The 13,814-nt window shown below is 45.5% G+C and overlaps 1 protein-coding gene across 1 annotated transcript in view; it reads right to left on the bottom strand.

The window, feature by feature from the left end:
* LOC144496840 (ras/Rap GTPase-activating protein SynGAP-like) overlaps nucleotides 1–13,814 on the bottom strand; it is a 770,844-nt gene that overhangs the window by 217,559 nt on the left and 539,471 nt on the right. The gene's annotated exons all lie outside the window — the stretch shown is intronic.

Below are 13,814 nucleotides of genomic sequence, written 5' to 3'. Positions count from 1 at the left end.
AATTTAAATTGAATCCAATTCACGATCCCCACAAAAGAAACAAACAAGATCCAAGCTGACAAAATAAGGCATTGTACCTCAACTTGGGCTTGGTCAGATGCATGAACTTCGCCAAAAGGCTGAGAAATGATCAAGCCTGTTCCACCATTCAACTAGATCACATCTTTTGTCTGTGTCTCAACGTCACTTTTACACTTTTGTTCCCTATTCTTCACTAGCCTTACCCAGCAACAAAAGCCTACCTGTGCCAATCTTGAAAATTTTGAATGACCCCCCCACCCCCCCGCCAGCACCCACAGCATTGTGGGGAGAAAATAATGCACTTCTTTTCCCCAGAATCACAGAGGTGTTAAGGTACAGAAGGAGACCACTTGGCCCATCGTGTCTGCACCAGATCACCAAAAAAACATTTCTGAATGAGGGTTTTGAAATACAGTAACTTGGTCCCTCTGGCAGCTTACTCATGTGCCATTGGGGAGTTGGTTAGCTCAGTTGGCTGGACGGCTGGTTAATGATGCAGAGCAATGCCGACAGTGCGGGTTCAATTCCCGTTTCGGTTATGGTCATTCATGAAGTCTCTTACCTGAGGTGTGCTGACCCTCAGATTAAAATTAACACCAGTCAGCTCTCCTGTTCAAAAGGGGAGACTAGCCTATGGTCAACACGGACTATGGCAATCTTACTATGCGCCATTAGGCATCAGTAAGATCCATGTTGAGCAAACATTCGCTCAGCAAGGTGGAATATTTTCAGTAGAACAATCTGCTTTGAGTTGAGTGAACATTCCTTCTGTGGCCAACAAGTCCCGCAGTGGGACTTGAACCCATGACATGACTCAAACTCCGGGCCTTTGTGCGGGAAAGTTCTTCTTAATTTTGCTCTGAATGGTCTTATTCCAATTCCAAGGACTTAGAATAGTGGAGGCCCCAGTGCACATTCCTGGGGAACACCTCGGGTCAGTGTGTGTGATACAAATCACTCAGGGAGCCTGGGCTGCTGTGGCCAACATACCCTTTTACATCATGTTGTTGTCTGGAGCAATGGATCATGATGGCAGAGGCTCCAACATTCTTTTCATCCCATTGCTGACCAGGAATCTCATCTCCCACTCTTCCTCCGCTTGAGGGCACTCAACCTAATTGATTGTGTTATGAACTCATCCTCCTTGGACATTAACCCCGACTTGAACTCTGAGCTTTTAGCCCTGCGCAGGGGCACCACCCACTGTGTTACAAGACCCCACCAATCAAACTTCCTACCCTTTATCCCTATTCTCCGTCTCCTCCTTCCCAAATGATTCCTAATCCAATTCAAAATGCTACCTCCAATTCGAAGTATCATGGCACAGTGGGCAATGGCCCTACCTCTGGGCCAGGAACTCAGAGTTCGAGTCCCACTTCAGGACTTGATGGCCAAGGGAGGCGAGTTCAAAACGTAGCTATCAGGTTGACTATCAACCTGTAAATCCTTCCAGTACGCCTGATGGTAGACGGGAAGTGTGGAAGAGTTTACTGGCCAGCCATATTGTGGAAGGTGACGGCAAACCCAATAGCAGTACCAAGAATAATCATAGACCAATACAATGGAAGTCCATGGTAGCCAAAGCTCTCCTGGGGCATGGTGCCTGAAGGAGGAGGACCTCTGATTCAGTGCCCTTTCATTTTTGCTTATATTTTGTGTGGAATCTGACTGAAAATCTTGTGAAAGTCCAGCTCGATAACATCCCTAGGCATTCCCTTATGGACCTTGTGAAAACCTCCTCAAACTAGATTGATGAGGCATCACATTACTTTAGCAAAGTATTGTCTTTGACTGGCCTTTATTTGTCCAATTTCTCACTCACTCTATCACTAATGACAATTCCAGTGGTCGTATTCGCCACAATTGATGTTAAATTGACAGGTCTGTTGTTAACTGTTCACTCTCTCCCACACTCCTTACCTAATAGGGTAACTTAACAAATTGTTCGCATCTATTTTCAAATGGCATAAATTTAGAGACAAAAGAACAAAGAACAAAGAAAATTACAGCACAGGAGCAGGCCCTTCGGCCCTCCAAGCTTACACCGACCATGCTGCCCGACTTAACTAAACCCCCCTACCCTTCCGGGGACCATATCCCTCTATTCCCATCCTATTCATGTACTTGTCAAGACGCCCCTTAAAAGCCACTACCGTATCCGCTTCCACTACATCCCCCGGCAACGAGTTCCAGGCACCCACTACTCTCTGTGTAAAAAATCTGCCTTGTACATCTCCTTTAAACCTTGCCCCTTGCACCTTAAACCTATGTCTCCTAGTAATTGACTCTGCCACCCTCGGAAAAAGCTTCTGACTATCCAATCTGTCCATGGATCTCATAACCTTGTAGACTTCTATCAGGTCTCCCCTCAGCCTCCGTCGCTCCTCATAGCTAATGCCCTCCATACCAGGCAACATTCTGGTAAATCTTTTCTGTACCCTCTCCAAAGCCTCCACATCCTTCTGGGAGTGTGGCGACCCAAATTGAACACTATATTCCAAGTGCGGCCTAACTAAGGTTTTATAAAGTTGCAACATGACTTGCCAATTTTTAAACTCAATACCCCGGCCGATGAAGGCAAGCATGCTGTATGCCTTCTTGACTACCTTCTCCACCTGCATTGCCACTTTCAGTGACCTGTGTACATGTACGCCCAGATTCCTTTGCCTATCAATACTCTAAAGGGTTCTGCCATTTACTGTATATTTCCTATCTGCATTAGACCTTCCAAAATGCATTACCTCACATTTGTCCGGATTAAACTCTGTCTGCCGTCTCTCCGCCCAAGTCTCCAACTGATCTATATCCTGCTGTATCCTCTGATGGTCCTCATCGCTATCCGCAAATCCAACAACCTTTGTGTCGTCCACAAACTTAATCAAACCAGTTACATTTTCCTCCAAATCATTTATATATATTACAAACAGCAAAGGTCCCAGCACTGATCCCTGAGGAACACCACTTGTCACAGCCCTCCATTCAGAAACGCACCCTTCCACTGCTACCCTCTGTCTTCTTTGACCGAGCCAGTTTTGTATCCACCTTGCCAGCTCACCTCTGATCCCATGCGACTTCACCTTCTGCACCAGTCTGCCATGAGGGACCTTGTCAAAGGCCTTGCTGACGTCCAGGTAGACAACATCTACTGCCCTACACTCATCAATCATCTTCGTCACTTCCTCGAAAAACTCGATCAAGTTCGTGAGACACGACCTCCCCTTTACAAAACCATGTTGCCTCTCACTAATACATCCACTTATTTCCAAGTGGGAATAAAGTCTGTCTCGAAGAATCCTCTCCAATAATTTCCCTACCACTGATGTAAGGCTCACCGGCCTGTAATTACCTGGATTATTCTTGCTACCCTTCTTAAACAAAGGAACAACAATGGCTATTCACCAATCCTCTGGGACCTCCCCTGTAAGAAGTCTCACAACACCAGGTTAAAGTCCAACAGGTTTATTTGGTAGCAAATACCATAAGCTTAAGAAGATCGCGCATATCGACACAGACATCAAGTTTCTACAAACATGCAAGAAAGCAGAGCATTCTAATCAGTATTCTGTAATTTGATTTCTGTGTCTGTGCCCTGTTTGAGAACAGATATCCACTCCATCTGACGAAGGAGCTCTGCTCCGAAAGCTTATGGTATTTGCTACCAAATAAACCTGTTGGACTTTAACCTGGTGTTGTGAGACTTCTTACTGTGCTTACCCCAGTCCAACGCCGGCATCTCCACATCATGACCTCCCCTGTAGCCAGTGAGGATACAAAGATTTCTCTCAAGGCCCCAGCAATTTCCTCCCTTGCCTCTCTCAGTATTCTGGGGTATATCCCATCAGGCCCTGAGGACTTGTCTACCTTAATGTTTCTCAAGAACCCCAATACCTCCTCCTTTTTGATCTCAACACGACTCAAAATATCTACACATCCTTTCTCAGACTCATCATCCACCAAGTCCTTCTCTTTGGTGAATACTGACACAAAGTACTCATTTAATACCTCGCCCACTTCCTCTGGCTCCACGCATAGATTCCCTCCCTTGTCCTTGAGTGGGCCAACCCTCTCCCTGGCTACCCTCTTGCTCTTTATATATGTATAAAAAGCCTTGGGAGTTTCCTTAATCCTACTGGCCAATGCTTTTTCATGACCCCTTTTAGCCCTTTGAAAAATTCAGACCAATGCTTCTGCAATTATTTCAACTAATTCTATTCGTATCCTGTTTTAAGTCCCATTATTTTCTCCTTGTCCATTTTGATCATTTCCACCAATTGATGCATTTTTAGTTTCCTTTTCTAGCACTGATATTTTATCTTCTTCCACAAACAATGTACTCATTTAATAAATCTGCCATTATGTTGTTATTTTTTATGGCAATTGCTTGTGCCTTTCTTAATTGACCCATCTCTCTTGGCCATTCACTCATTCTTAATATATTTATTAAACATTTTAATATTAGACTTAATGTTACTGGCAATATTCCTTTCATAATCTCACAGCTTCAAATCCTTTTGTACTAACATTTCTCCCAGTCCACTGGATTACCACTTTTCTTGGTATGTGAGACAAGTCAAACATTTGCTCATAGGCGTATGTAATGGCTTTGTTTTGCACTAAATGCATCTTTGATAGTGCCCACTGTATAGGTGCATTTGTTGACAGCTCAGCCCAGTTTAACCTGTTGTTAACATTCTTGAATTTAGACCTAGATCTTCGTGTAGTTATGGGAATCGGATCCGGAAGAATTGTCCCAATTTCCGACAGATCCTTTATCGCAAATATGGGAACAGGGGACAGGATGTGACTCACAAACAAGGGAACCCAAAATCAACAGGGCCACTTGAACTCAGTACAGAACTTGAACTCAGTATGTCCCAGCCATATAAATACCAGGGCTTGCAGATGCAGGTCAGAGGCTGAGAATTCTGTGGTTTGTAACCCACCTCCTGACTGCCCATCTACAAGGCACAAGTCAAGATGGAACACTCTCCACTTACGCAGATGAGTTCAGCTCCAACAACACTCAAGAATTTTGACACCATCCAGGACAAAGCAGCCCACTTGATTGGCACTCCATCCACAAACATGCACACCCTCCACCACTGACACATGGTAGCAGTCATGTACCATCTACAAGATGCACTATAAACTTCCTTATGCAGCATCTTCCAAACCCATGACCAATACAATCTAGAAGGACAAGGGCAACAGATACAGGAAACACCACCACCTGGAAGTTCCCTCTCCAAACCACTCACCATCATGACTTGGAATTCTATCAACACTCTTTCCAATGGACATATCCCCTTCATCCCCAGTAAATTCTTCCCGCGCAAAATGTATTTTATCAATGCCCAGTCCTCAGCGATATCCAATCTACAACAATGACTCAGATGAGAGAACCAAGTGTGACAGAGGCCAAACTTGCTAATAATACAGACTTAGTGGGAAGGGGGTTAAGTTGCGAGCAGGGTACAAAGGGCCTGAAGAGAGATAACAGACAATTTGGCTGAGTGGGCAAAAACATGGCAGTTATAATACAATGTGGAGAAATGTGAACTTATCCGCTTTGGTAGGAAAGGTAGAAGAACAGAATACCTTTTTAAAAGATGCGAGACAAGGAAACGTCGGTATACAGAGGGACTTGGATGTTCTTTAATCTGAGAAAGTCAACAGGCAGGTACAGCAAGCAATACAGCAAAATTGTGCTTGCCTTTATTACAAAGGGATTGGAGTAAAATAGTCCCATTACACAGCAGCTTGAAGAGACCACCAGTGTACAGTTTTGGTCTCCCTATAAAAGGAGTGATATACCAGCTGGGGAGAGAGTGCAATGAAGGCTCATTAGTCTGACTCCAAGAATGAGGGATTGTCCAACTAGGAAAGATTCAGTAGATAGATTGGGCCTATATTCCCTGGAGTTTAGGGAGGTGATCCCATTGAAACATATAAAATTCTTAAGGAACTCGACAGGGTAGAAACTGTGTTGGTAGATGTGGGGATGTTGAGGGGTGGGTGGGGGGGCATTTCCCCAGATTAGGAGTTTTGAACATGGGCTCACAGTTTCGGATTTAGGGTGATCCATTTATCATTGAGATGAGGAGAAATTTCTTTACTAAACGGGTTAACTCAAAAAGATCTGAGTAAATTTAACATTTCCCATTGTAACTGCAACATGCTTCACCATATGTCAGCATCTTGCTACTACAGTGCTGCCAGGAGGTCAATAAACAGCTCCTATCACAGTCTTGCATCCTGTGCTGTCTTTAAATTGAAATCCATGTGCATTGCTACAGCCTCCGTATAATAAAATCAGGAAATGCTGGAAATACTCTGCTAGTCAGGCAACATCCGTGGAGTGAGAAACAGAATTAATACTTCAGGTCGATGACCTTCTGCCAGAACTGGAAAACGTTCAAGATGTAACACGTTTTAAGCAGCAATAGAGGCAGTGAAAGGTATAGGGAGGAATAAAAGGAATTCCTGTGATAAGGTCAGGGCACCTCATGACAAAAGGCGCAAGGCAAAATTGGATGATTATCCAGTCTGTGGCCACATGCAGCAAAACCTGGATCACATTCAGTCTTGGGCTGACAAGTGGCAAATAACGCTTGCACCACACAAATGCAGGGCAATGACCATCTCCAAAAAGAGAAAATCGAACCATTGAATCCCCTGCTATCAACATCCGAAGGGGTTACTATTGACCAGAAACTCAACTGGCTAGCCATATAAATACCATGGCTTCAAGAGCAAAGTCGGAGGTTGGGAACTCTGTGGAGAGTCACCACTTGACTCCCAAATCTTGTCCAAGACACAGATCTACAAACCACAAGTCAGGGGTGTGATTGAATACTTTCCATTTTCCTGGAATAATCAGCTCCAAAAATGTTCAAGAAGTTTGACACAATCCAGAGCAATTTGATTGGCACCCCATCTACCGGCTTAAACCGATGAACAGTGGCAGCCGTGTGTACCATCTACAAAATTCACTCCAGCAACCCACCTTCAACTAAAACTTCCAAACCTCTGACCTCTACCATCTAGATGGACAAGGCAGCAGATACCTGGGAACACAGCCACCTGCAAATTGACCTGGAAACATATCGCTGCTCCTTTACTGGATTAAAATCCTGGAACTCCCTCCCTCATGGCACTATGGGCGTACCTGCACCACATGGACTGCAGCAGTTCAAGAAGGCAGCTCACCATCTCCTAACAGCAACAAAGGCTGGCCAAGCCAGCGACACCCACGTCCCATGAATGAATAGGAATAAAAAACATAATCTCCCCTACTTTGGGGAGAGACCAAATGCAACTTGGGTGCTCGCTTTGCTGGACACCTCCATTCAGTCTGTGAGTGTGACCCCGAGTTTCTAGTCACCAGTCATTCTCCACCCAACCCTGACCTTACTATGCTTGGCCTGCTGCAGTATTCCATGAAACTCAACATAACCTCATCTTCAATGAGGCACTTTGCAGCCTTCTGTACTCAACATCGAATTCAACTATTTCAGACCATTAGATCCTCGTTTTAACTTTTAACTCAAATCTTCATGTGTTTTTTATCGTAGCTGTTGGTGATTATTCTGCTATTTATATTTATACTTTCGCTAGCCCCCCCTCTTTTCCTTCTTTACTTGACCTTATTTGTTTTAAAAAAAATTTTCATGGGATCATTGGCATGGCCATTATTTATTGTCCATCCCTAATTACTCTTGAACTGAATGGCTTGCTAGGCCATTTCAGGGGGCAGTTAAGTGTCAGCCACATTGCTGTGGATCTGGAGTCGCATGTCAGCCAGACGGGGTAAGAACCGGCAGATTTCCTTCCCTAAAGGACATTAGTGAACCAGATGGGGTTTTCCAACAATCGACAATGGTTCCATGGTCATCAGTCGACTCTTAATTCAAATTTCAGTCATAATGGTGGAAAAAAAACCTAAACTGCCACGGTGGGATTCAAACCCAGGTCCCCGGAACACGATCATGGTCTATGTTCTATGCTATGTCTCTGAGTTACTAGTCCAGTGACAATACCACTACGCCACTACCTCCCAGGATGAGTAATCCGGAGACTCAGTTCAATGCTCTGGGGACACAAATTCAAATCCCACCATGGCAGCTGGTGACATTTAAATTCAATTAATAAATCTGGAACATTAAACTTGTCATGGTGACTATGACAACGATCATCGATTTGGCAGAAAAAAACCCATCTGGTTTACTAATGTCCTTTAGGGAAGGAAATCTGCTGTCCTTACCCGGTCTGGCCTACACGTGGCTCACAGCAATGTGGGCAACTCTTAAATGTCCCCCAAAATGACCCTGCAAGTCACTCAGTTCAAGGGCAATAAATGTGGGCCTTGCCAGGGGCACCTACATCCCATGAATGAATAGAAATATAAACAGCGAGGAGACCACATATCGAGCAATGAATACTAATATACCAAGGAGATATCTGAGGGAAGGACATCAGCCTGATAAGCTAACTCTTGACTCTTCCTCCACAGATGCTAGCTGCTAGACCTGTTGAGTATTTCCAGCATTTCATGCTTTTATTTCCGATCTCCAACTCCAGCATCCACTGTATATTCTATAATGCTTTTGTATTAGTGGTTTCCCTGCCTCCTCCTGACCCCTACTGATCAAACCCTATCTTTCAACGGGAGTAGAAGTGTTCTTCAGCAATGTGGCTACTCCTTCTTCTCTCCCTGTCCTTTCAAAAGGCCGTATCACCTTGAATGTTAAGCACCCGTTCAAATCTGGCTTGCAGCCATCTCTAAAATGGCTACTGCATTGTATCCTTGGAACTGAATGTGTGCAGTTAACTCCTTCATGTGGCCTACCTTGTGCAGGGAAATCTGACTTGCTTTACAAGTCCCCTGCCCATTGAAGCACAGATGGTATTTTTCTCACAGTTTCTTACTTATCACACTTTATCGACATTCCTGTTTTATTTATATCTGGTACGTCATAATTCTTTGACTCTAATCTGAACCTCGGTTGTTTATGTTCCTTTTTTGCAATCTGAGCATTCTCACCTTCCCTCTCGCTGGCTTCATCACTGGGTTCAAGTACTTTCAACAGTCTTATTCATCCCGCAACGCTGCTTCCAGGCTGGTTCAATTAAGTGGAATTCACATCCATGGGCATAACTCTATCTGGTCCTAGCACTGGATTAGTGTCTCATCATCTTCTTTCGAGACCAGTCTTTCAGGCCTCATGTTTATCTCCCTAATGTGTTTATCCTGATGTTAATGACCAGAATCCAGAGATTACCATCTAATTTCTCCAACTAATTCTAGACATGTTTTATTTACATACCCATACAACAGGTAGGCAACACACCCTTCGAGGCTCTCAACATTGACCACAGATACAGTAGAGGGAACTTTACTCTGTCGCTAACCCCGTGCTGTATGGCCCTTGGAGTGTTTGATAGACAGTGTCAAGGGAGCTTTACTCTGTATCTAACCCTGTGTTGTGCCTGCCTCTGGAGTGTTTGATGGGGACAGTGTAGATGGAGCTTTACTCTGTATCTGACCTCGTACTGCACCTCTCTTGGGAGTGTTTGATGGGACAGTGACGAGGGAGCTTACTCTGTATTTAACCCCATGCTGTACCTGTCCTAAGAGTGTTTGGTGGGGACAGTGTAGAGGAAGCTTTACTTTGTATCTAACCCCGTACTGCATCTCTCTTGGGAGTATTTGATGGGGACAGTGTAGAGGGAGCTTTACTCTGTATCTAACCCCATGCTGTACCTGTCCTGGGAGTGTTTGATGAGACAGTATAGAGGAAGCTTTACTCTGTATCTAACCCTGTGCTGTACCTGTCCTGGGAGTGTTTGATGGGACAATGTAGAGGGAGCTTTACTCTGTATCCAACCCCGTGCTGTACCTGTCCTGGGAGTGTTTGATGGGGACAGTGTAAAGGGAGCTTTACTCTGTATCTAACCCCATGCTGTACCTATCCTAGGAGTGTTTGATGAGACAGTATAGAGGGAGCTTTACTCTGTATCCTGAGAGTGTTCGATGGTAATAAGTCTGACAACACCAGGTTAAAGTCCAACACATTTAACTTGGTGTTGTGAGACTTCTTATGGTGTTTACCCCAGTCCAACGCCGGCATCTCCACATCGTGTGTGATGGGACAGTGCAGAGGGAGCTTGACTCTGTATCTAACCCTGTGTTGTACCTATCCTGGGAGTGTTTGGTGGGGACAGTGGAGAGGAAACTTTACTCTGTATCTAACCCTGTGTTGTACCTGTCCTCTAGTTAAAGTCCAACAGGTTTATTTGGAATCATGAGTTTTCGGGACGCTGCTTTGAAAGCTCATAGAACATAGAACATTACAGCGCAGTACAGGCATGATTCCAAATACACCTAAGACCATAAGACATAGGAGCGGAAGTAAGGCCATTCGGCCCATCGAGTCCACTCCACCATTCAATCATGGTTGATTTCAACTCCATTTACCCGCTCTCTCCCCATAGCCCTTAATTCCTCGAGAAATCAAGAATTTATCAATTTCTGTCTTGAAGACGCTCAACGTCTCGGCCTCCACAGCCCTCTGTGGCAATGAATTCCACAGACCCACCACTCTCTGGCTGAAGAAATTTCTCCTCATCTCTGTTCTAAAGTGACTCCCTTTTATTCTAAGGCTGTGCCCCCGCGTCCTAGTCTCCCCTGTTAATGGAAACAACTTCCCTACGTCCATCCTATCTAAGCCGTTCATTATCTTGTAAGTTTCTATCAGATCTCCCCTCAACCTCCTAAACTCCAATGAATATAATCCCACGATCCTCAGACGTTCATCGTATGTCAGGCCTACCATTCCTGGGATCATCCGTGTGAATCTCCGCTGGACCCGCTCCAGTGCCAGTATGTCCTTCCTGAGGTGTGGGGCCCAAAATTGCTCACAGTACTCCAAATGGGGCCTAACCAGTGCTTTATAAAGCCTCAGAAGTACATCCCTGCTTTTGTATTCCAAGCCTCTTGAGATAAATGACAACATTACATTTGCTTTCTTAATTACGGACTCAACCTGCAAGTTTACCTTTAGAGAATCCTGGACTAGGACTCCCAAGTCCCTTTGCACTTTAGCATTATGAATTTTGTCACCGTTTAGAAAATAGTCCATGCCTCTATTCTTTTTTCCAAAGTGTACGACTTCGCACTTGCCCACGTTGAATTTCATCAGCCACTTCTTGGACCACTCTCCTAAACTGTCTAAATCTTTCTGCAGCCTCCCCACCTCCTCAATACTACCTGCCCCTCCACCTATCTTTGTATCATCGGCAAACTTGGCCAGAATGCTCCCAGTCCCGTCATCTAGATCGTTAATATATAAAGAGAACAGCTGTGGCCCCAACACTGAACCCTGCGGGACACCACTTGTCACCGGTTGCCATTCTGAGAAAGAACCTTTTATCCCAACTCTCTGCCTTCTGTCTGACAGCCAATCGTCAATCCATGTTAGTACCTTGCCTCGAATACCATGGGCCCTTATTTTACTCAGCAGTCTCCCGTGAGGCACCTTGTCAAAGGCCTTTTGGAAGTCAAGATAGATAACATCCATTGGCTCTCCTTGGTCTAACCTATTTGTTATCTCTTCAAAGAACTCTAACAGGTTTGTCAGGCACGACCTCCCCTTACTAAATCCATGCTGACTTGTCTTAATCCGACCCTGCACTTCCAAGAATTTAGAAATCTCATCCTTAACGATGGATTCTAGAATTTTGCCAACAACTGAGGTTAGGCTAATTGGCCTATAATTTTCCATCTTTTTTCTTGTTCCCTTCTTGAACAGTGGGGTTACAACAGCGATTTTCCAATCCTCTGTTGGACTTTAACCTGGTGTTGTGAGACTTCTTACTGTGTCCACTCCAGTCCAACGCTGGCATCTCCACATCATGTACCTGCCCTGGCAGTGTTTGATGGGACAGTGTAGGGTTAGCTTAACTCTGTATCTAACCCCATGCTGTACCTGTCCTGGGAGTGTTTGATGGGGACAGTGTAGAGGGAGGTTTACTCTGTATCTAACCCCGTGCTGTGCCTGTCCTGGGAGTGTTTGATGGGGACAGTGTAGAGGGAGCTTTACTCTGTATCTAACCCCGTGCTGTACCTGTCCTGGGAGTGTTTGATGGGACAGTGTAGAATATAATAGATTCTATCTTGCAATACTGATCATAGGTTTTGCAAAGATAAAAGTAATTAAGTGTTACCAGTCTGAATGAAAATACAATCAGAAAGGAACTCACTTCTGAAGCGTCAACAGATTCTCACTCACATTCTGAAGAAAGGAATATGGCAAATAATGAAAAGCTGACATGTTTGTTCAGACATTCAGCTGGATGTGAATGAACCAACCTGCTATTTATAGAGAGCGTGGAGGAGTTAGTGGGAAAGAGATGGAGAGCGGGGGAGAGAGAGCTAGAGAGAGTGAGAGAGCTCGAAAGGGATTTGACGATGGAAGAAAAGAGAGAGATGGATGAGAAAATGTAGAGATGGGTAAGGGAATTTGAGAGAAAAAGAGAAGCAACAGACAGAAGGATACGGACTGAATTTGTGAATGTTGTTCGCTGAAATAGATAGCAGAGTAAAAGGATGTGACTGATAAGAGAATGGAGTATGTTAAATATTCATCACTAGCTGTTCCTGGGAAGAAGTGTTTGAGATCTGCATGATTCAATTTTGAGGTGTAATGTTGTCTGGGAGCAGGAGGAGGAGGAACAGCTAAATTGTTCCATAGCAACAATGCGCCCATGATGCTGAGGTCAAAAGTCAAACTAGCTCATCAGCTGATCAGTAACCAAGGAAAAGGAGAATGACCGTGAAGGGGCTCATTTGAAGGGTTTTTGTCCACGGGGCTGATCATAGAAATCGAGGCTGCTATTCCCAGGGAACATCTGAGGGAGTGCTGCACTGTCAGAGGGTCAGTACTGAGGGAGTGCTGCACTGTCAGAGGGTCAGTACTGAGGGAGTGCTGCACTGTCAGAGGGTCAGCGCTGAGGGAGTGCTGCACTGTCAGAGGGTCAGTACTGACGGAGTGCTGCACTGTCAGAGGGTCAGCGCTGAGGGAGTGCTGCACTGTCAGAGGGTCAGTACTGAGGGAGTGCTGCACTGTCAGAGGGTCAGAACTGAGGGAGTGCTGCACTGTCAGAGGGTCAGTACTGAGGGAGTGCCGCACTGTCAGAGGGTCAGTACTGAGGGAGTGCCGCACTGTCAGAAGATCAGTATTGAGCGAGTGCTGCACTGTCAGATGGTCTGTACTGAGGGAGTGCTGCACTATTAGAGGGACAGTGCTGAGGGAGTGCCACACTGTCAGAGGGTCAGTACTGAGAGAGTGCTGCACTGCGTGAGGGGCAGTACTGAGGGAGTGCTGCACTGTCAGAGGGTCAGTGCTGAGGGAGTGCTGCACTGTCAGGGGGTCAGTACTGAGGGAGGGTTGCACTGACAGAAGGTCAGTGCTGAGGCAGTGCTGCACTGTCAGAGGGTCAGTACTGAGGGAGTGCTGCACTGTCAGAGGGTCAGTACTGAGGGAGTGCCGCACTGTCGGAGGGTCAGTACTGAGGGAGTGCCACACTGTCAGAGGGTCAGTACTGAGGGAGTGCCGCACTGTCGGAGGGTCAGTACTGTGGGAGTGCCGCACTGTCAGAGGGTCAGTACAGAGGGAGTGCTGCACTGTCAGAGGGTCAGTACTGAGGGAGTGCTGCACTGTCAGAGGGTCAGTACTGAGGGAGTGCTGCACTGTCAGAGGGTCAGTATTGAGCGAGTGCTGCACTGTTAGATG

The sequence above is a fragment of the Mustelus asterias genome, chromosome 8 (genome assembly GCF_964213995.1).
Source record: "Mustelus asterias chromosome 8, sMusAst1.hap1.1, whole genome shotgun sequence".
Classification (NCBI taxonomy): domain Eukaryota; kingdom Metazoa; phylum Chordata; class Chondrichthyes; order Carcharhiniformes; family Triakidae; genus Mustelus; species Mustelus asterias.
This window is presented reverse-complemented; position numbering and strand designations above follow the sequence as displayed.